General features: G+C 38.5%; 1 long non-coding RNA gene across 1 annotated transcript in view; it reads left to right on the top strand.

The window, feature by feature from the left end:
* Positions 1–16,057, top strand: part of LOC137193598 (uncharacterized) — a 64,475-nt gene extending 48,418 nt beyond the window's left edge. The window contains exons 2-4 of the long non-coding RNA XR_010930857.1: positions 12,808–12,915; positions 13,068–13,227; positions 13,394–16,057. This is a non-coding gene — a long non-coding RNA (uncharacterized lncRNA). The remainder of the gene's footprint in view (positions 1–12,807; positions 12,916–13,067; positions 13,228–13,393) is intronic.
* The last annotated feature ends 8,812 nt before the right edge of the window (positions 16,058–24,869 follow it).

The raw sequence follows: 24,869 nt of genomic DNA, 5'->3' as shown, positions 1-24,869 counted from the left end.
GACACATGAGCAGTCAGACAATCAGACAAGGTAAACAAATCAGTTTATCCAAGTGATCTGAACCGCTTAATTTGGAGGTCAAACTGAAAGTGAGCGCACCTGAAATGTTGCTAACAATCCCTCATTGAACAGGAAAACTGTGTGTAAGCACAACTATGGTATTGAAGCACGAAGTCAGTCTGTAAACTTTGAGATGTTTTTACATTGGACAGATTGGGTAATAATTTCACAGTTTTTTTTTCTCTTCTAAATATATTTGGCTGCTCAACTTTTTCCGGCTCCTAGTGTTAACCTCGTCAGCTCTCTTTCAGCGTCATCACTGTGTTCCCAGATCTCAGCATTTGGCTTGGCAAAAATCTAAATGATTTTTATTTTATTTGTGCACACAATTTAGTAATTTGTTGTTGCTGAGTGTTAGCAGCTGTGTTTTGGTATGGAGATGCCTACAAATAATGGATTCATTCCTTCATATTAAAGTTGTTAGGTTATCACATTCAATCCATTTGTCTGTGACCATTAACACTTTATAAGGTAGAGTTTAATACGTTTTAGTTTAGAGTTTTGGATGGAGGTGCCTAGCTATACTTTACTACTACTACTACTTTACTACCAGCTATACTACTATTTTGCCTGTTAAACATTCCATTTCTTTTATGTGCCTTAAACGTATGTTACAATAAAATGTAAACAGTATTGTTGAACTTAATATTCTGTTAATTAATGCACACAAGTAATTTGACAAATTTTCCCAGAGGCCAAAATGTAATAATTTATTATTAAATTGTTACTTATCTAATTTCCTCATTTTATCTAAACAACAAGCAAGCGAATTCTTACATTTCAGAAGCTGTAACAGCAAAGGTTTGGCACGTTTACATTGATTTAACAGATTAATTGATTATCAAAATTAAAAATCTTAAAATTCTCGGCATGAATGGGCTTGGTGGTACAGATGACAAGGAAAGGTTCTGCCTTTAGTTACATATTGTTCATCATAACTGGCTGCCAATATGGGCTGACTGAAAGCAATACTCCACTCCAGAGAGTTTGGGACATATGTATGAATGGGCAGTGTAGAAGCAGACCATGCTGTAGGAACAATTTGAGAAGTTTTGGATGCTTTTTCTTCTGTTGGTAATATTCTCTGAAGACTGCCCTTTAGAGTCTTCATTCAAGTCTACAGGAAACAAGTGATACTAAGATTCTGACACCATAAGAAGGTTTTAGGTGGAGTATCACCAAAGTAGATTCACATCCACAAGTGAGTGCGATTATTAAGCCAACCTGAAATTCAACAGCGGGCAGAACTTGTTTGGCTGGGTCTACTTTATCATGGGTCAGTGCATAAGCAGAGCAAAGGCGTGAACAAAAGGGGCGGCCGCTCCAGGGCCCATGCTCAGTAGGGGCCCCGCTAGGGACGTAGTGAACAACTACGTGGGCACATCAAAAATAGGAGAACTTAACCTTCTCAGCTTCCTCTATTTATCCTCTATGGTAGTTCTCTATGGTAGGTCTTATCACTATGGGTGTAATCCCCCCTCCGACCACAATGTGGGTTGCAATGGCAGAGTGGTGCTGTCTGTATTTCTGCTCGTTTTAGAAAACTTCTCTGAAAACTTTATCCAAAATATGAAATATTCACGTCTTTTTATGTTTGTGGTGAATGAAACTTGCCAGACAAAGTTTCAGCTGTCTGAGGCTCATGAAGAGCTATTTGTGCTCATGCATGGATGAAGCCAGACTGTCCAACCTCACTTTGCTGTGTGTTGAGCGGGACATAAACATTGATAAGGATAAAGTGGTTGGCAGGTTTGCCACCATGAAGGAGAGGAGGATGAAGTTTTAAAAAGGGACTGTGATATGTACAAAGTTTGTTAAACTGTTCAGAGTATTTTGTTCTATGGAGGACGGTGGAATACACAAATGGACTAACGTTACACTAAACTACAGCAGTCTGAGCAGGGACAACAACTGGTGAGTAAAACATCCATAATTAGTCTTTATTAACTTTAATTTTGGTTATGAAGAAATAAATCAGAATATTAGATTAATCTGTTGTTTAACTCCATGCTTACTGAATCTTGGCACCTGTCTCTGTCACTGCACCTGGCTTGTTGCTGTCTATTGGCGGTTGTGCTGAACTGTTCGTCAATCCGTGTATGTAGAGCACCAGGTTCTGTCCTCAGTACTGAAACATTTGAATGCAACTGGCAACCTGTTTTCTTTCTTGTTCTTCAGAACAAGCTTGTCTCAAAGTGGCTTCACTGTATGTTTTCTTAGACATAGGCTTGCTTGGATCAGCAACAATTTGTGATTATGGATAGGATATATATATATAATAACTTTATTAGAAGGGCCCTTTGAGAATGCTTCGCCCCTTGTCACTCACAATGAAGAAGTCACTCATGCAAAATTTGCAGCCTAATGCTGTAAAATGTTACACAGAAAACCTGTAAACTACAGCATTTTTTTATTTAATAGACAAATGCTTCTACAAACATTTTGAGGTCATATGTGAAATGGAAAAATCAATATTGCAGCATACAGTGAACTTACAGTTCAACAGCTGTTGTATAAATATTACCACAAGACATTTCAGATACGGTAGTTCAACAAAGACGTAATGAAAACCTTGAAGGCTCTTAAACGCACATGAAGACAGTTGACCGTGTGGACTGCTGAAAAATGTAGTACTTAGCTGCACGTATTTGCCAGCACAAAGGCCAGCAGTACAGGAGAGCTGTGTGTAACCCCGATCACTAATGAGTTAAATGTAAAAATTGTAAGAGGGCAGAAGCTTGTAATTCTCTCAGTGTAAACTTGTGGTGCAACTAGTAGCCAGTCAGAATGGACTCTGTGTTACATACAGGTAGCAGAGGCTACACAGTCAGATGAATGGTGCTATTGCAGGGGGAAGAGCTGCTGCAGGTCAGTATAGGAAAAGTTTATTTTAACAACTGCATTCAACCTCAGATCTTTCAAACATGAGGTGTAATGCGTTGTGCTTTGTTAATGACTTGTATATGTCCACCAAGCCGACGATAACCATGAAAACCTGTTGAATGAAAGCTCTGAATGCCTGAATTGGTGAATCGCGCTGCAAGCCATTAATGTGTGTGTTTGTTTTCCAGGTGCTAAGGTGGCTGATATTATGGAAAAATGCACCAGCCTCCTTGGCAAATATCCCAGTGCATGCAACATTAACATCCATGTTGGTTGCAACGACGTCTCTGAGCAGAGGTCTGACATCTTAAAACAAGATTTTATCAAGCTTCTTGACTCTCCTAAAGACTGTGGCAGAAGAATTTTTATTTCCAGACCCCTTCTTCCTTTTAAACAAGGCATCAGTTGCTTCAGCAGGACTCTTGCCCTCCACACCTGGCTTCAGTATTCATGCCAATCACAGCACAGCGACAGCCCTTATAAACGTTTTTAATGATATTCATTTTAGTAGTGACTAAAGCAAGACATCTATTTTAGTGCTTCGAGACCCTAGTGCAGCCTCTGACACCGTCGAGCACAGTATACTTTTACACAGACTGGAAAACTGGGTTGGTTTTTCTGGAACAATCTTGAAATGGCTGAAATCATACTTGGAGGGCAGGGATTATTGTTGTTGTTATTGTTGCTATTGGGAACCATATTTCAAAACACATGCCCTTGACCTGCAGTGTACCTCAAGGGTAAATTTTCAGCCCACTTCTGTTTAACCTACACATGCTCCCACTCGGCCACATTCTTCAGAACAACAACCTTGCCTATCATAGTTATGCAGATGAGACTCAAATTTACTTAGCTCTTTCATCCAATGACTACAGTCCTATAGAGTCATTATGCAAATGCATTGTGGAAATAAATACTGTAACATGATGTCTCAAAACTGGCAGCAAAGATGAGAGGTTCAGAGTTGCTGCTTACTTAAAGGACAAGGCACTAAAAACTAAAGAGCAGGTTAAGAACCTTGGTGTTTTAACTGACTCTGACCTAAGTTTTAACAGTCATGTAAAAGCAATAACAAAATCGACGTTTTAACACCTTAAAAACAGTGGACTGCTAGTGGTGCCCATGGCAAAATCTAAACAAGGAAAAGCAGCTTTTAGTCATTATGCAGCACAGTGATGGAACCAACTGCTTGATGGTCTCAGGAATGCCCCAACCCTCACAGCTTTTAAATCCAGACTGAAAACCTTATTGTTCTCAAGTGCTTTTAACTAAATGTTGTAACTCAAGGTCTTCTTATTATTGTATTATTATTATAATTTTTTATTTATTTTTATTCTTTTACTCCTTTATTTTTTCATAATTATTTTTTATTTCCATATAGATTTTAACTCTTTTATTTTGTTCTTTTCCAGTTGTTTTAACTTTGTATTGTGTTGCTTTAACTTCTCTGTACAGCATGTTGAATCTGCCTCTGTGTACGAAAGATGCTTTATAAATAAAACAGCCTTGCCTTTCAATATAGGCAAATTGTATTAAAACACATTCTGTATTCTTTTAAATACAGACTAATCTTTCAAAGCAAAGTGCATTCAAATCACTTCCATTACTTTAACATTCATGAATAACCCCAACTAATTTCAAAGTCATGTTTGAACTTCACACAGCCATCTGAATGAAATTCCAATTTCTTAGCAATAGTTTTGTTTAAAGATGTACTACCTAATTTTTTTATAGGCCCAACAGTGGCAAAATGTTTTCCCAGATCAACTGTGAACTGCATCAAGTTTAAATCAAGTGTGAGGAAATTCTGGGATATGGGGGAATTACTGAGCACCAAATCAAAACAAAGAAACTAACTTCAAAGGAATAGTTCACCACTCTGAGAAATATGCTTATTTTATTTCTTGTTAAATAAGATCATCTCAGAGCTCACAGACTTTAGCTTTGCACAGACACACTCGCACAAAACAGTCTCCCCAATCAACTGTGATTAAGCAAGAAATTTGCGTTATTGTCTACAGCTACACTTTTTTTCCATTTGCTTAAACATACACCAGGCTATCTACCCAAGCATTTCTCTGCATTTCTCCCACTCCATGTGTTTCTCGCTCTTTCCTGGTGTCTCTGCCATTTTTTTCTAATTCAACCCTCTGTGGTTTTCTTCCTTACCTATGCCCAATTAACACAGATGGCACTGACTGATACCTTCAGTAACCAATCCAACAAAAAAACCAAACTAGAAGGCACAATCTGTTATGTTTTTTTTTTTTTTTTTTAGTTTACCCCACTGTTTGCCTTCAATGTTGTTTAGAATTGGTTATTGTAACTACTTAATGAACCCTTGAACTATTTACGTCCTACCTTAGTTATGATTAAATTGTCTTAATCTCAGTTAACTGTTTTTCTTTTATTAAAACTAAATTACTTTTAGTTTAATGGTCTTACTAAATTTTCCCATCTGACTTTATTAGGAGCTAACTTGTTTTAATCCCTTCCTTTTACACCACGCTACACTTATTTTGTTAAAAAAAAAAAAAAAAAATCCTGACAGAGAATGTGTCACTGTCTGCCCTTTAGCCAGCAGCCTGCGCTTGTGCAAACTGACAAATACCTTGGTGGATTTTGAGAGACAAAACATAATTTTTCATCTGCTGAGGTTCTGTCCATGGTGTTGAAAGGTAGGCTTGGTAGGTGTGCTAAACGCTAAAATAACTGTCCCCCATCCTGATGAAAATGCCTCTGGTGCGTGTATAAGTGCATACATATCCGCTTGCATGAACGTGTTGTACACTTAAGGGTCCCAGTTTGGGGGTTTGAAAATATGGTCATCCTAGCCTACAATCAACAATAATCCAGCACATAAATCCCCGTAAAACGAAAACTAGTCATCTTTAAACTTAGGTTTTTATACAGATTAAACAAAGACTAAAAAAGACATAGTGTTAATTAGTCAGTTTTAGAGGTGCTGGTAAGCAGGATTTTTTTGGACAGAGCCAGCTGTTTTCCCTGTTTCCACTCTTTACACAAAGCTAGCTCACCATCTGCTGGCTGTAGCGTCATATTTTATGGACGGATGTGAGATCGGTATCTATCTCTTCACCTAACTATTGGCAAAACACTGCAAAAAGCTATGTTTTATGTTGGTGTGCTACAAGTTAGAATGTTTGGTAGCTGAGTGTGCTCAAATCTACTGCGGGTTCTGGTGATGAAGCTAACATATTCTAAAAGCTAACAAACCCAAAATCATCAAAGTTTTCAAACTTGTGGAACACCAAAAATGCTGTGCAGACATTTGTGACTTTCTATCTCCCTTATTTCTTTCCCTAACTATAATCTCTGTAGTCCCTTGCCTTAATTAAAAATAAAATTCCATTACAGAAAATCTTCTCTCAGTTTCACAGGACATTTATGCAAACATTTAGCGTTTATGTCACTGCTGTACTCTGATTCCCACAGAACAGAGAGAAAGAGCAAACATGGAGGACAGAGATGTAAAATGAATGCTGACCTCATTCCTTCAGACAGAAATGATGAAAAGCTTCATCAGTGTCCTACTTCTGGGGTTTAGGTGTTACACTGTCATATTTACACACACACACACACACACACACACACACACACACACAGTCTTCCTTTATACTCATGAGGTCATTTAATCGTCTCATTCTTCCTAAAGAACAGCCTGTGGAGCCTTACAAATGCATTAGAGCTGCAGTTGGTAACTTTGATCCACCAAAGGGGCACAATTATTATAATTTTTAAGTATGAATGAACTTTTTCTATTAATTTTCTATAAATTACATTTTCCAGTCACTGAATTCAGTGATCCGACTTATTGTATGATGAAAGGGCTCACATTGTTTCTTTTTTAGTTTAGAAGGCGGTGAGGGGTATTCAGCTGTTTGTAATCTGCAACCTCACAGCTAGATGGCACTAAATTCTACATACCAGTCCTTTAATGTACAAGCTGCATCTGTTCTCCTGAGCAAGATCATGGCAAGATCTTGACGGGGTGAAAGTTAAATGAATCAAATTCTACAATTCTACATGTAAGTGAAGACTGAAATATCACATATAACAACTGTGTGATGGATTGTTACATTTTGTACAGACATTCGTGATCTCCAGGGGATGAAGTCTAAAACTTTAGTTAGACTTTTTTACCAGCAGATAAAAAATACAGTAATATCGACTTTCGTACAAAATTTAATACAGACGTTCAAAGTTCCCACATGATGTATCTTACAGACTTTGGCGATCCCCTGACTTTCTGCAAGTTGTCATTTTTGGGATGTGAAATGGTATTGGATGTATTACCACAAAAAATTGGTAGGCTACAGAAATTCATGCTCTACACAAGATGTCTGGTAATAATTTGTTATCTTTTCTTTCAGGACTATCATCAGGTCAAAAATCCAATTTGTCCAATACTTTGGTTTATGACTAAAATCAGCATGTTAACATTGCCATTGTTAGCATGTTAGCATGATGACTACAATCATACCAACCTCTACCATTTTTACATTCCTCAGTCAACACTGTAACTAAAGATCAGACTAATCTTTGGACCTCAGCACTGCAGCCTCACAGAGCAGATGATATTTTTGTCTTAAAACATGTCTGGAGGGGTCTTTAATGAGCCAAGTTTGTAAGTTGTATGTTTTCACTTTTGATAAACACTTCCTCCATGCTTCCAGTCTAAACCAGGCTATAGATGTCCTGGATCTATAAGATTTCTGTACTGGACAACAGAAATAAAACTGATATTGATCCTCTTATCTGACTCAGGGTAAGACAGCAAAATCCATCCAACTGCAGCAGACTAGGACTTTTAACTCTAACAAGCCTGTATGTTGCTTAGTTCAGGGAGGTTTGGTGATGTCATAATTTAATTCTCATCTAAACTATTTTTGAATACTGAGCATGCCTTGTAAAATTCAACCCTCTTTTACCTTTTCTGAAACATTCTGTAACATAACCGCAGGTAAAACTAGTCCAGTGAAATCTGACATCCCTGAGATTGCGGGTGAATGTACTTTTCTCCGAGAGCCACACACACACACCACAGAAGTCATCAGTTGAAGTATAAGTGGCTGATCCACAGAGACATCCAGATGTTTCTAATATCTAATGTAGACAGATCAATCTCTGCATCTATATTCCATAACCGCACACCTCAGCCCCTCTGTCTTCTTGAAGCCCGTAAATCCTTTCGACCCGCAACTGCCACTCAGGTTTAGAGCCAGAGCAGGCAAATATTCTTTATAAATCTTTTATCGTTTCTTCTCAGCAGATGTACTGGCAGTTCAGAAGCAGATCGCCTAATCCTGCCTCTGCTTGAAAGTTTGGAGTTAGCATGATTTTGGTCCACAGTTTACTGAATATGTGTGGAGGTTTGTGTGTGTGTGTGTGTGTCATGACAAAAGAGCCTGAGAATAGGCCACTGTATCTGTGGGATCGTACTGTATGAGCCATAAAGCCCAGTTAATACATAAATCCTGCTGATATTAAGTACTACACTGTGCTGTTGAGAGAGGGCCAGCTCAGCTCATATTTATCTTTACATAGACAGATACAGTGTTAGCTGCACTATATTGATGCTTCTGACCAAATACCCTCTGGGTTTGGTTTGGATATGAAATAATAAAACTGGAAACATTGCACTGCACTACAAGTATATAAAAAGGCTGTTTTTCTATTACTCTTTCAATTAACTTGAGTCTGTTATAATATAAAATGATAAAATGATCGTGCCAGGAACAATGATGTTTTTATTAGGGTTTTGAAACATTTCTATTTTGTGGACTTATTTTTAGGTCTCCAAGTTCTCTGCAGTTCCAAGCAATTAGTTGTCAAGCTGTCACTTGACTCAGAGTACACTCTTAGAAGAAATGTGTTGAAAATGTTGACACTTACTGTTTAGTACTTTTTTTTTTTTTAAATGTTGAGTCAGTTAAAATCAAACTGTTGGATAAAGTGAACTGATTTACACGCAGTTACAGTATGTGTATATTTAAAATGAACAGTGTGTGTGTTTGCTCTTTCCACTCAACAAAAGATGTGTTACACTGGTCTGCTGAACATATTATGTGTATATCTGTGTGACAGCTATTCAGTCTGTCATCTGATGCTAACTTAGCTGTCAGACTTGTCCAAGTAGGGTCACATGACTTTCAAACAGTCTACCTGTGGTGCCAGGTTGCTTGTTGAAGTAGAAGAAATAATTACCTGTTTTTAAACAACAGGAGTTGACCAAAGTGCTTTATAGAAAAATGTAAAATACAGTTAAATAATTAAAACAAAACAAAATAAATAGATAAATAACTGTAGATTTTGAATTTTATCATGCTATTAAAAACTAAGGGGACTCAAAAGCGATTTAATAAAGGTGCATCTTTAGCTGGGATATAAAAGTGGTGATAGGTGGGAGGATCTGGGTCTGGGAGCAGCAATGGAAAAAGCTTGGTTACCTTTTGATTTTGACCAGAAACATGGAACAGAGAGAAGTAACTGATCAGAGGATCTGAGGGTCTGGATATAGAAGATGGACTGAGGAGACCAGAGATGTAGGCTGGTGCCAAACCATTCAGAGCTTTCAAAAGAAATAAAAGAATCTTAAAATCAGTTGTGTTTTTCACTGGTAACCGGAGGAGGAGGCCAGTACAGGGATGATGTGTTTTTTTTTTTTTTTTTGCCATTTTGAACCACTTGCAGACGCGGACTGACTGCCTCCCACATGAAGGGAGTTGCAGTAGTTGAGATGTGAGATGAGAAAAGCATGTAAAACTGTCTCCAGATTTCCAAAAGAATGAAAAGGTTTTATTTTTGCTATTAACCTCGTAAAAAAGCTACTGCCAATGACTTTGAAAAACTTTTTCAAATTTTAAAGCAGGGTCAAATGCAGATTAGGGCGTATACCACATAACCACAATATCTGAAAGTTCAATTCCCATCCAGTCATACCCCCCCGTCTCTCCCCACATTTTCCTGTCTATATCTCCACTACCACCATCAAAGGCTAAAATATCAATACATTTAGTTTGGGGCGGCTGAGGCTCAGGAGGTAGAGTGGTTCGATCCCCGTCTGCATGTCCAAGTGTCCTTGGTCAAGATACTGAACCCCAAATTGCTTCCAATGAGTGTGTGTGAAAGGGTGAGTGAGTATTAGAAACATTGTAAAGCATTATATTGCGCCTGATGAGCAGGTTGGCACCTTGCATGGCAGCCTCTGCCATCAGTGTGTGAATGGGTGAATGTTGTGTGTGTTGTAAAGCACTTTGAATGGTGAGTAGGCTAGAAAAGCTCTATTTCAATGTAGTCCATTTACTATTTAGTTTTTACAAGTAAAAGTCCTGCATCAAAAATCCTGCTTAAAGGTGAAAGTACATAAGTACTGTCAGCTTGATGTAGTTAAAGTATTGCAGTAAAAGTAGTGGTTTGGTCCCTCTGACTGATATATTATTATATATGACATCATTAGATTATTAATAGTGAAGCATCAGTGTTAGAGCAGCATGTTACTGCTGTAGCTGCTGGAAATGGAGCTAGTTTCAACTACATTGGAAACCACTTATATAGATCAAACAGCTCGGGACAGAATCATTCCTGTACAAATGCTGTTTAAATAATTCGCTTATAGAAATCAAGTAGTCTGCTTACAGTGTTCATTTTAGGTCTTTTGATATACAAAAACATGGGAAAAAATTAAAATTATGGTAATTCTATTTATCTATTTTATCTTACTCCCATTATACATGTATGATATGTACTTAGCGGCTGTGGCACCATTATGTTGCAGGGTGTGGGTGTATTTATTTGTCACCACTGTGAAACAATCGGAAAATAACATTTTATTTCTCTCAGTCACCGGCTTTCTCGCTACCACTGCTCGCTCTCCTCATCCACTCTCCAGCTCTCTCGACCACTGCTTCTCTCTCTCTGTCTCTGTCTCTGTCTCAGCTCGCTCGGGCACATTCTCTCTTTCTCTTGTCTTTTTTATTCAAATGATTCAGGAAGCCATCAGCAGCGAAACTGCAGCGAGATGCAGCAGCAAAACAACAAGCGTTTGAAACAGCTGTTCTGTATTTTGAAACAGTCATTAAAATTCAGTAAATAGCGAAGCTGCCCATTTCATTACTTTATAGGTATGTAATTAATATACAAATGTCAATTAGATGGTAATCTGCATGAGAAATACAGAAAAAGAAAAAAAAAAAAAACAGTTAAAATAATCATTTGCTTATTGTGATCAATTTGACCCAGACAGACATGATCACTTTAAGCGGTTTCCACTGTACTTTATATACAGTTAGTTAGTTTAGCCCAGTGGTTCCCAACCTAGAGGTCGGGCCCCTCCAAAGGGTCAGCAGATAAATCTGAGGGGTCGTGAGATGAATAATGGGGGAAGAAAGAAGAAAAAACAAAGTTCTGATACACAAATCTGTTTTCAGTTTTTGGACTTTTTCTCTAATTTTTGATTTTTGCTGAAATATTGGATCATTTCAACATTTACTGAAATGAAAGCATGTGAGAAGTTTAGAGGGAAAAATTTATTTTCCCTATTCCCTACTGTTTGGTGGAGCTGTTAACAACTCATAGACATGTGAAATGTGACTCTGACTACACACTGCTTTTTGTAAGACGTCAAAAGCCAAAAAGGTTGGAAACCACTGGTTTCATCATTAACAATGGCCCTGTTTACACCTGGCATTAACATGCGTTCCGGGTGATCCAATCACAAATGGACAGCTCTAAGTACAGGTGTGAACGCACCCAGGACGCATTGAGATCCGATCATTAAGACCACATTTGTAGGTGGTCTGGGCCACATGTGGCCACATTTCATTCAGTAGTGTAAACACAATGTGTCCTGGGCCACACTGAAGGACCACCTACTCAACTGATGTCCTCTATTCTCCTGCAGACTAGGCACAGGAATTGAATTGCTGCCTCCTGTGTTCAACTTGTTTGATGACAGGATAAAAAAATGCATTATTTTGTTTTTCCGTTTTTTATGTGAATTAAAAAAACGTAATCCACCTCCCGTTTCTTCCTCTTTAAATCAACAATTGGAATAGAAATTAAAAAACAGAACCAAAAAATAACTTGTTTTTCGCTTGTCTGTCTAAAAGAATATTTCAAATTTGATTTTCGTGAGGGGGCATACAATGCATTGTATATTTCTTTATCCTGTTATCAAACAAGTTGAGCACAGCTTTGGACGGAGGGTACACTCGCGCCGGTTAATGATGAACAAATTTGGTCTTTGCAAATGGAAATGATGTATGTGTTTATTTGCATATAGAGCGGGGAATTGAGATCTGATTACAAGTGGTCACTCAAGACGTATGTGGAGACGCATGTTAATGGCAGGTGGGTGTGAACAGACGTACTTAGAGCTGTCCACTTGTGATCGGATCACCCACAATGCATGTAAATGCGTGTTGTATTTTAAAAGCTTGTTATATTATCCATTGTGTCAAATCTTCATCTGAAAAGTAACTTAAACTGTCAAATAAATGTAGTGGAGTAGAAAGTACTCTGAAATGTAGTGGAGTGGAGGTATAAAGTTGTATCAAATTGAAATACTCAGTAAAGTACAAGAACCTCAAAATTGTACTTAAGCTCAGTACTTGAATAAACATACTAGAATACTTCCACCACTGCCTACTGTCCCGCACAGTTTATACAACTTTTTTCACATTTCACCTAAGCAGTAGTCAGAGGCGTCGTGCCATCAACTTGAGGGCATGCCCCCTCAAATATTTGACACTAGATGGCTTTAGAAATGTTTCAATTCTATTTTCAGAGTTTTTAATTAGCCTTAATAATATAGATAAAATTTGCTTTTCTGTATTTCAAAAGATCATGCCAAACGTGGACATGCTGTTTAACCAACTGCAGAAAAGGAATATCAACTCTGTCTACATCACAGGAATCATCCAGAGGTTCACTAACAGCATGCATGGTCAGGTAAATAATTATTTATCATTGGCTGAAGAAATGCTTATTATGAGAAAAATGTTTCAATCTTAAACAGTCTGTAAAAACATAAATATGCATGGCTGAACAAATGAGAGCACAATAACACAGTACACAATGACAGACTGATTTTATCTCTCCAGTAGGTTAGTTTCTGAAACAGTAATTGTGGATGGTAACTTGTGTTTTGGAGAAGGGATCATTCCTTCTCTGCATGGGGAATACAGTGGATCTGTGCAGCAGCAGCCCACAAAGAGACAGAGGACACTGGGACAAGGAGAACAACAGTGGCTGGCTACAGAGGTAAGCTGTTCTGTTTACAAGACACTCAATTAGGTGTTTTTACTTATTTTATTATTTATTAATGTGTAAAGATGTGTGAAATTGTCCTCTGCTATGTTTCACTGTCTGCCTCCTTCAATTCCTGTGTAATAATGAGTTGTTTTTTTTTTATTCTGCCATGTGATAGGTGTAAGAGGAGTTCAAGGCTTGCAGTGGTGCACTGACTCTGTTCCAGTTTTTCATGGAGAACCTTCAGGGCACATTCACTGAGAGTGTCAGTCTCCTCCAGATTCTCATCACCACACCCATGACAACAGAAGAATCAGAGAGGTGCCTTTCTACTTTAAAGAAGATCAAGATCTTCCCCAGGAACACCATGACACAGGATCGCCTGAATGCTCTGGCTATGGTCTCCATGCAGAAAAACTATCAGAAACATTCCTGACTTCAATAATAGGGTTATTGAGAGGTTTGCCACTCAGAAGGACTGAAGGGCAAAATTCCTGTACAAATAAGATGTCAGACACACACACACACACACACACACACACACACACACAAACAAAAGTTCCCCTGACGCTATTTTTCTTTGTACATAGTTGACTTTAGCATAAGACATCATCCAGCTAAATATGTCACTCTAGAAATTCCTTATATTTTGTCTTAATAGTGTGTTTGCTAATATTACTGTATATGTTTCTGGAATGTGCACCAAACAAACACTAACCAGACTCAGTCTATAATCTAACGATGCATACTGTGCCTTCTATCTGAGCACATTAAGTCTGCAACTAATGATAATTTTCATTATCTATTATCTTATTTTCTTGATTGTTTTGTCTATAAAATGATTAAAAATGTGAAAAAAGCCCCTTGCAATTTCTTAGAGCCTACAGTGACATCTTCAAAGTGCTTGTTTTCTCTAACCAACAGTTCACTACCCAAAGATATTTCATTGACTATCATTAGACAAATAAAAGGAGCAACTCTTCACATTTGGGAAACAGAAACAAATGTTTGTGCTTGAAAAATGAAAAATGAATTGAAAAATCACTCAAATGATGAAACTATTCAGTTCCAACAACATTATGTGTAAAAATAAATACTGTAAAACTGTTCCTCAAATAGTGGCCGGGGCCTTTCTTTATCTCAACTGCAGAGTGTACCAGGCCTTTATTGGAAGCAGGCTTGTATAAGAGAGAGGCCTTTATTTCTAACTCCCTCTGTTTGATATGTTTGCTCATATTTTAGTACAAAGCCTCCTTGTTTTCTAATCTGCTTCCATTTGCTCTGTACAATGCTGTAGAAAATTCAGTCACTTGCACAGGTCCCGTTTGGTACTTCAAATGTAGCTACTGCCATCTGGTGGCACTTGTACGTTCCTTCAAACCACAGTTGACTGAGATATTAACACATTCATATAATTATAATAATATAATAATGACAAACTCTTCTTCTATAGTGCCTTTCAAAACCAGAGTTACAAGGTGCTTCACAAAATACAATATCATACAATATAGGTTTAGGGGAGGCTTTTCTAGAGTGGAGGTTAGTCGTTAGCTCCGCTAGCTGTGTTGTGGCGGCTGTCAGCAACTCCAACTGCTGGAATCGGGCCCAGCAAGTCAAAGAGTAATGCTGAACTGTAGATTAAGTTAAAAAGGCTCCAAAGTCATTAAGAACCAGCATTCATCTTCAATGTTCAGTGGGGAAACTATTTAATATCAAGAATTATAAATGGAGTTTGGCATGTTTGTCAAAGCGATAGCACTTCTGGAAGGTCATGATCATGAGGAGTGCCTCAACTCTTTAATACTGGCTTTAATAATCACTGACTATTTCACAGAGCACTGGTATCCTGCAGTTTGTGTTAAATTATATTGGGATGGTTACTGAAACTGACTGAATATGGCACAGCCCCACCTAGAATATTTTTTAGCAGCTGCCACTGATTTTAATTATGAATACTGCTGAGTTATTGACAATTATTGATTATACCATGGTCTGGGTGAATACTCTTGTCTGATTGGCTGACAGATGTGTGTTAAAACCATTTAATGCATGCATAGTTTGACTCAAGTTTAATGACTGTTTGAAATTCAGCCGTTACCCAACTTGTAACCATAGCAACATTAAAGAGCACAGCTGTCAAAGCTTACTCCTTATGAAGTTTTGTAGAATGGGACGCAGCAGAGGAAACAGAAATGGGGGAGAAAGAAAGAAACCGAGTGAAAAACAGCACAAGGAAGTGACACCTGAAGAGCTTAAAATGATAGAGGAAGAGAAGGATGAGATTAATACAAAAAAGGCAACAAAATGGGCAGGTAATATACTGAGAGACTTTCTCTACCAAAAACAAAGGAACACTGATTTGGAGACATACTCTGTGGTTATGATTTATGACACATTACACGAATTTTATGCCTCTGTTCAGGCTGGCGGCGAGTACAGTGTGGCAAGTTGTCATGACAACAGTAAACTCTTGCTTCATAACCTTTTGATTCTGAGTGCAAAACTTTCAACAAAAATTTGCAAATGTTTTTTTTTTCATATTGTTGGCAAATGTTGGACCATGGTATGAGCAGGATAATCCACTTGTAGGTGTGAGTTAAACAGTTTTAAGGCACTTCATGGAGGCAAACCTTCATGGAAGTTCTTCGCCTCTATGTTTTGCCTTAAAACCATTTAACACACCTCTACTCATTGATTATCCCTCACTTAATCAACAATTAGTCCCAGCCCTAGTATTGATAAATTAAAAGATGTGTATCAATTTATTATAATAGACATTTGCATGAAAATTATGCAATTAGTGTGCCAATGTGTCATTCAATGTGCTGAAGAATAATTATTTTTTATCATTGTGTCCTTAAATGATCAATTACTAATGCAATTCTTAAATCAAAATTGTGTTTAAAAAGACATTAACACTTTACTTTGTTTACTTTGTTACTGATGCAATTGTAATTATATATCTTTCAATTCATTTTTCCACATTTGCAGTTTCCTTTTAAGACCTTTAGCTATTGTCCAACCCAATGTCAAGTCATATTAAATGTTTTGTTTTTTTAGTTCTGATTCGGCAATTGCTTTTTATCTCCCAAAGTCAAATGATCCTTCTGACAATCCTTTGGACTTGAATTTCCAACAGAGCTGCCTGTTCAGCATCCAGTTAATGTATTTTTACTGCTGATGATATGACAATAGTGTAGCTTTTAGTACAAAAATGTAATTAAACTGTGCCCTCAAATTTCAAAGTGCAATCCAGCTGCAAAATGTGATAATCATTACACCCCTACAGGTTTAAAATGAAAAATTACTGAGTGCCATTAGCAGCTTGTTAGAGACAATTAACAATCCACTACAGTGGATGAGTTAAACCTGGTTGATTTTCAGATCTGACGTAAAAGAGAGATGTGTGAAAGTAAGAAATGTGACCTACTGGCTTTTAATGAGGGAATACACAGTATTTGACTTTGTCCTTGACAGATAAGCGCATCAGATTCTTCCAATGGCACATGTCGAGATTAAAAAAAGAGATCCGGAATTTTATAAAGTTGCACACAATGTGAGTCATAAAGCAATCACTTGCGCATACTTTCATCTTATTTACTACCTCTCCACAAATCAGATAACCTCTGGATCCTCAGTATGCCTGCAGCAGATGGTTTATTTGGTACAAAGAGTGGGGGGCAAGAGCAAACACAGGTGCAACCATTCTGTCAAAAACATTCTGCTATTTGAAGCTATTTAAACACCTTATGTCTAAAATGTAATTAAGAGGCATATACTATATGTATGAGCTGAATTCTTTAAAGAATAAAAAAATAAAAAATGACTGAAGATGTGATGAATTTCCTGCGTAATGACATTGTGGGTGTATGTGATGTGCTGTTGTGTGTAGCTTTGTATTTTGTATGGTATGTTCTGTGTGTTTTTTTTTGCTTTGTACTGTTTGTTGTTGTGCTGTTGTATGTTTTGACTATGGATGCAAATTAGCTTTGAGCTAACTCTGGTGCAGTGCATCTTTAATGTTTAAAACTGCGCACTGTCCCAATCAATAAATCAAATCAAATCAATGTACTCAAAGACTTGTGTTTCAACAAATTCCACATAATAATAGCAAACTTCCAGGATTAAGATATTACCTGGGCACCGGTCAGACTTGAGTTATGAATTTAAAGTCTCCAAACTCAACTTGATAAACAAAAATAAGAATAAATATTGGAGTTTTTACTGGATTTGTTGACATCAATGACTGCTGGCTTTCCAATATTCAAACTATATTCTTGCTGGAAATTCAGCAACATTTTTTGAATACATTTTTTGAGCAGCCTAATCTTACTGGAGATTTTTACTTACAGTACATTATAATTAGGCTATTCAGAAATACTGTAATTCTGCATGTGAGTAGTACTATGCATGCTCTATGTCCAGAAGGTTTCAATCTAGCACAAATACCCATATATGAATGGATAGATTGTCAAGACTCCAGGGATATAAGAACCATGTTGATGGCACATTCTGAGCCTCAGTAATGTCAAAAAATGTATTAGAATTAGTATTTTGCATGAAAAAGTTAGACCATCTTCATGACAACGGAGCAAACGTTCTGCTCATCTGCTGATGAAGACTGTGAGATGTGTTTGAAAACAGTGGGAAAACCTTTTAAATTTGATGATGCTGTTCCAAAATACACCCAAAACCTTTTAATGGGCAAAAACTTCTTTTCACTGAATAAGACAACCGAAGGCTGGTCTGAGACAATGCAGCCCTGAAACAGCGGAGCAGAGCTTCACCAGGGAGGATTCCAGCATGGAGAATAAACTGCTGAATTAAGAGAAACATTCACAGAAGGTGGCTCACAGTCATGGAGTAGTTCATGGAGAAGGCCTTAGAGAATACAAATGACACCAAGAAGAGCTTGACACATGACAACATGAAGAAGGCTCCAATGATGACAAATTAAATTACTTCCCCTTGTGAAGCCGTATGATTGGAAGATGGAGAGTCATGAGCTATGAGCTGTGTGTGAAAGATGTCTACAAAGAGCGCAAGGACACAGCTGAGAGAAGCAAGAAGCTGAGATAAGAGAAGCAAATCCTTTGCCTCAGGTCAGTCTCTGCTGTCAGAAGGAGAATGGGAGGATCACAGCAACAAGGACATAGAATGAGAGCAAGGTTTGAAAAAGAGGTTAAGGCAGAGTGGGCTACTAAGTTAAAGAGAGGTGGCAAAAGAAGATGAGACAGTTTGAAGAGGAAGTGAAAGAAAAGGAGAATGAGATCAGCAGGGTCACTCAAACGAGGGAAGGCCCTGCTGAGTGTAAAGCAGAAATAGCTGATCTAGAGCAAAAAACCTATTGTCACACTCTTGACGGGAGCTCCAGTGAGGAGATGGCTCGCAGGTGAGTTTGAAGAACGCATAAATTGGAAAAAGAAAAGCACAAGCTGGACCATAGACTGTACTGTATATAAAGATAGAAGTAGCGAGGTGTGACGTCACCCGTTGGTTTCATTGGAATCAGTTAGAAGCCCAGAGTTACAGCTTATGGTCAGTGCGATCTTTTCCGTTTGAAGTCAGGACCTTCAAATATTGAGTGCAGGGTGTCTCCTTTCACACTCTGGAAACACGCCCCACTACCTTGGACCAAAGCTAACACTAGCTTACTGGGAACATGGAGCAGTGCACCCTTGGGCTAACGTTAGCTACTTAAGCTGAATTGTGCAGGTATCATAATCAGGTAACATTAAACTTAGTGAAATATTGAGACAATGGTCCAACTTAGTGTGAGTCTCGGAGCCAGGGAGAGCAGCAGGTGAGCCAAATATCAATCAACGCTAACGTGGCAGACATCAAAGCTACTATAAGTCTTTGAACCTTATTAACAGAGCAATAATTTACAAAATGACCACCAGAACACTTACTAGAGGGCCAAAATTTAGCGACTGAGACCACAATGTCTCGCTGAAAAAAATTTTTGATTTAGTATTTCTAGAGAGAAGTTGACGAATTTTGAATGTCAAATGGAGTCAGGAAATTATTGGAGCCATCATCTAGTGACCGTTGGTGGTCTTGCATGTCTCAAGCTGTGATAGTTGCTGCTTGAGCTAGAGGCCACATGGTCAGAAAATAAGGGGTTTGAAGAGAATGCAAGGAAAACAGAGGAATCTGATGAATCAGAGATCTTCTTGATTGAGCACACAGACCTACCTCAGGTACACTGCACTTGATTCTTTTTCTAGTAAAAATCACTTGCTGGATTTTAAGTTTCAGATTACCTCAATGGATGAAATAGCTCAATTCTAGCGAGGATACAGAGAAGAAAAAGACTGAGTGCTTTTAGTCTTGGGCCACAAGCAGAAAAAATGTGACAATAAGATTCAAGGCTGCTTCTGCTTCTCAGGCCAGAAAGAAAGAGAAGAAGAAGAAGGTGGAGGATCTCTTGGGAAGAAGTAAAAGAGTAAGAAGCCAAGGTCAAGACCCATCCACCACTGCTGTCCTTCATCTCCCACTCCCTCTCTCTCATGGGCAGCACGGTGGCTCAGTGATCAACACTGTGGCCTCACTGAAAGAAGGTCCTGGTTTCCAACCTGGCTGAGACCTTCTCTGTGTGGAGTTTGCATAGTCTCACCGCCTCTGCATGGATTTCCCCAGTGTCCTCCCACACTCCAAAGAAAAAGAAGTTGAATAAGACATCCTCGTAAATACTGTAAATAGTCCAATAAAGCCAAATAAATAACTTAATCATATTCACCATTGTCTCTGTTTCAGAATATATTAGGACAACAATATACTTATATGAAATAGCACTGTAGTTAGGGCCATTATGTAGTAATATAATGTAGTACTAGTAGTATCACTTGTTGTGTTGGAAAGAAAGCATTAGAATGGAACTGCTTTTAACTTGATGAGGGGTAAGGTACAAGCAAGCTAAGCTGCTGCTTAGGGTCCCAAATGGGCTTGGGTCTAGCCCTACTAGACTCATTAGGGACATTGTAACTGCATGTGAATGACTTTTTACTTTTATATTACAGATGTATTTATTGTTTTTTGTTTCAATTCAGTTTTTACTTGTGGATGTTGGAGTTGGATAAAGTCACTGCTATGTTTACACCCACCTGAACACACACTAATGGCTTGATCCCAGCGGTCGCGTCTGCGTCACGTTCTGACTCCAATGCGGCTGACAGAGCTGATTGCAGCCACTCTAGTCAATGCTTGTGATCCCACCTGATGTCCTACAGCTCGTTTCAGAAGCGTCCCAGAAACGTCCCAGAAGCATCCCATATGCACCCAGTCTATTTTTGACGGAAGCCGCGTCAGATCAAGCTCGGCAGGAAGTCAGACACAGAGACAGCACAGAGCGTCCCGTCACTTTTCAAAATAAAACACCCCATGCAGACTCCCAATCATATATCAGCAATAAATACAATTAAAACAAACAAATAAAGAAACCATTTATCTACATATCCTATTTACCCATAGTAGAAGCACAAAAATCAAGAAAAATAACCAAGTCAACAAAATCGGGCAGTTTATTTGTGTTGCTAGTGCAGTAATTATAGTAGCTTAAAGGTGCTCATTCGGCTTTGACTAGGCTGCCGTAATTACTATAGTAGCAGTGCAACTGAATTTAAAAGGTGGATGGCTTGACCGCAGTCAAAACGCTCTGTTTCTGAATTGCTCCAGGTGGGGACAGGGCGCGATGTGGAGGACGGAACAAAACTATGTCAATGCGTCTGGTGGGATCCTGGCCAATAACTTCTGAAAATGACGTCAGATAGGAAAGCACTTCTATGTATTGTTTTGGAGTACATTGTCCTACTATGTATTTTTCCCTTTAATTTGGAGGACTTGTTGAATGAAGCTTTAAAAGTCCCTAATCAGCCAGTTCTAATTTTAAGGCCAGTGAATTGGTAAAGGGCAGTTGTAGCAGTAATTTTATCAACCACAAAGCATACTGGCTTGAGTGTGATTCTTTTAGTTAAGAGGCAGCAGTTGAGCTGAGCTACAATACATAAATAATAGAACATTTATTTGCTTTGAAAAGTCTAAAAGAAGTCTAAAAAAGAGCAGCAACCAACTTCATGTACAATGTTACAGTGTAAAATCATTTTGTTTTCTTTGAACTCAGGATGGTACTACAGAACAGGTCAAGGAACAACTCACTTCAAAAGCCACTTTGTCATTGCAGTATGAATGTACAGTACCCCAACCAAACAGTGGTAGTGGTGGAGAGTGTCACCCCCTCTGCAGTATTGCCACTGCAAGCCAGTAACATATCTTGTCAAGATGCAAGACTTTACTGTCTCAAGGGTCCTACAGATGGGGACGTGACCAGGTACTGAAGAAACTGGGCAAGATACTAGGTAGAACATTACAAACCATTCTTTGGCAAAAGGTCTTGTCCATTTGTCTCCCAACAGGGAGCATTAAAAAACCCACTGAGACTCTTCTCCCCTAGCAAAGAATGGAATACTGGGGTTAACTTTTGGTAGGAAGCTCCAGTTCCCCAGGAGTTCACCATTGCATCTCTTTGCCATGACATAGTGGTGGCCATGGCCATGAAGATTGTCCTCCACATCTAGCTCAACATCCCAGGAAAGGCAGTAGAGGCTGCCTACAAGGGGAACTGGCAAGTGAGTGCAAGGAATCAGATTTAAAAATCATGTAGTTATTCTTTAGAACCATTTTGGCCAAGAGGTTTGGGAATTAGAGCTCAATCCTGTCTGGTCTAAATGACATTTGATATCCTCTAATGATCCGTCATGAGGAACATCACTACAAAGGCTTTCAATATCCAAAGTGGCCATTGAATCAATATGATCCCTGTCCTCTATTCTCATTAGAGTTTTAATCATATCTGCTGTGTCCAGGATGAATGAAGGTAATTCATATAATTCTATGAATTTAGAAAAATTGTCAGGCACTGAGCCTATGGCTGACACTGTGGGTCTTTCTTTTGGATTAAGTGGGTCTTTATGAATTTTGGACAACATGTAGAAAACTGGAATTCTAAGATCTTCTAATTTCAAATATTTCACCTCTTTTTTCGAAATCTTATATTCTACCAACAAATATACCTCTATACTTGATAAAGAGCCAATCTGTGCTTGAAACATTGAACCTTTTCTGAATATAATTCCATAGTGTTGCAACTCCTTGAAAAGCAGTGATAACCAATTAGTAAATGTCCAATTGACCGGCAGTGGCTTTAAGTTTTCATACAGAGAGGCATGATGCAGAGGTAAAATGCAAAGCACCAAATGTGGCATTTATTATCTTCCATACAGACACCATGAGACACCATCACCAACTTACATCAAAAGCAGCTAGCTGCCTTATATACCCTGTAGGTAATTAGGCAGATCAGACCACTTAGAGGGGACCACAATCATATGAAATAATACATATTTACATAACATCATATAAAAATAGAATACAAAAAATAAATATTTACATAAATACAAAATCCTATCACTAAGCCAATAACACATACACTCAAGTAATCACATAAATCAGCATTGTTTGCATCTACTCCCACCCTCTCATCTCAATGGTTTGTTCCTGGAGCTCTTAAGCAGGTGCTTGGGCCTGCCCTGCCCTATTGCCTCCACCCCCTGCTGAGGAGACAACCAGGAACAGGTGAGTACTACCATTGTTCAAATTGACTGTTTGAGCTTAATAACTATAGATGACAGAGTATAGAAATATAAAATACTATGCCCTGAACGATGACTTTAACTGATTGAGGTTTCTTTTTTACACAGGCAGGATGGCCAGTCCCCCTATGCTACCTCAACCACCTTTTGGAGCTTCCACAGCACAGAAAGTAACAAATGTTTGACTAACTAAATAAAGAATCCTAATCACTATGTGTGTGACTATCAGTTCATCTACTGTTCTTCCACATAAATCCTAATGAACCATTTAAGGTAATGGAACCCCTGGTCTCCATTACAGTAATCTAGTGCATGAAGTTGATAATTGGGCCTGAGGGTGGTACTAAATGAATGTCCAATACTAAAGTAGAATTTGGGGAGTGGAAACTCATTATGTTTAGGAAGAGTACATGCTTATAGACAAGAAACTCCTAAGGCTTACCTTGTAGAGCAGGTGGCTGAGTCTATCATTTTAGGCAATATTTCATCCTGTGTAACCTAAGCTGTTTGGTTCCATGTGTGTAAGATGTCACTTTTGCCTGAGTTAATAAGACTATAAATATATGCTATTAAATGAAGGCCAGTTTGCAGGCAGTTTGACAGGCAACAAGGTAACTGCATGTCAACAAGGAAGCATAGCCTGCTGTTTCACAATATCATGTCAGCTTGACATGTAAATTAAAAACAGAAAGCAGTTCATTGAAAATTAAATACTGGTTGACTGCTGATTGCCTCCATTATCGTAGACAGTTTGTTGCCGAGAGTAAATAATCCATTTGTGATGATGAATTGGGTTTCTAAATAAATTAGGTACTCTGACAACATACTAGCTCAATCACTGCCTCAGTTTAGTTTTAGGTATGGGGTATCCAAACAGAAAACTCATTGTTGGACTGATCATAGTGTATGTTTTACAGGTCATTATAGAACTCAACTCCAAATTATACCTAATCAAGTTTATTTGTATAACATAATATCATACAAAAGATATTCAAATTGCTTTACATAGAGATAGAATGGTAGAAAATCACTACCATGTTAGATTTTGTTTTCACTGTTACACTAAAGCATGTCATTAGGGTTAGGATTAGTGTTAGTAATCAATTCTGTGGTAGTCTTGTGTAAGCATTAACCTTGGAGCAGCTTAAAGAACAACATATTTTCTGGTGTTATTCTGACAGTAGCTTTATAGTGCCAGAGTCAACAGCGTTGGATCCACATGGAGAGCCGGGGCTAACGTTAGCTGAGAGGCTAGTGCAGCGTTAGCCGCAGCACGGCCAGAGGGAAGCACATCCAGCTAGCCTCTGCTAGCCTCCCAGCTAACGTTAGCCCTGGTTCTGCATGTGGATTCAACCAGAGCACTGAGACCCGGTTTGTTCTTCAAGATAAAGTGGGAAGAAGCAGCGGGTCTGATGGGCAGATTGAGTGAAGTGGAGCTTGCGGAGGAAGCACTAGGACCATCAGGATGAGACAGTTCATGGAGGGAAGCACAGTCAGGCGGCAGAGGAGATGGCAACAAATCGGCCTCTCATAATCGGCAGAAATGGCCGATGCCGATATTTCATTTTAGAGCTTTTATCGGCCGATACTGATGACATGCCGATAATATCATGCATCCCTAATTTGCAGTTATTTTTTCAGTGGATCAGTTAGAAATAATGAAGGGAGGAATATTACAGGCAGAAACAGCCGCAGTGATGATGATGTTTGACGAAGAGCTGCAGACAACCAGCATACCTCCAAAAGGTAAACTTCATATTTTACTTCGCCCTGCTGTGTAATGAAAAAACACTCAGCTTGCCAGCTTGACTCGAGTCATGGCTCAGCATGAGTACCCCCAAATCAATGGAAAAATGCCATAGTGTTAGAGCAACAGAGCAGTGAACTCCCACTGTGCGTGGAGCTGATGACCATATAAAGAAAACCGTCATAAACCAACGTCAGCTCGGGCTGAAAGTAGAAAAAAACGTTGGAAACCGAGTGTTCAGAGCAGTCCTCTACATA

Source organism: Thunnus thynnus, chromosome 12 (assembly GCF_963924715.1).
Source record: "Thunnus thynnus chromosome 12, fThuThy2.1, whole genome shotgun sequence".
In the NCBI taxonomy this organism is placed as follows: domain Eukaryota; kingdom Metazoa; phylum Chordata; class Actinopteri; order Scombriformes; family Scombridae; genus Thunnus; species Thunnus thynnus.
Note: the sequence above shows the minus strand (reverse complement) of the source record. Positions and strands in the feature narration are given on the sequence as shown.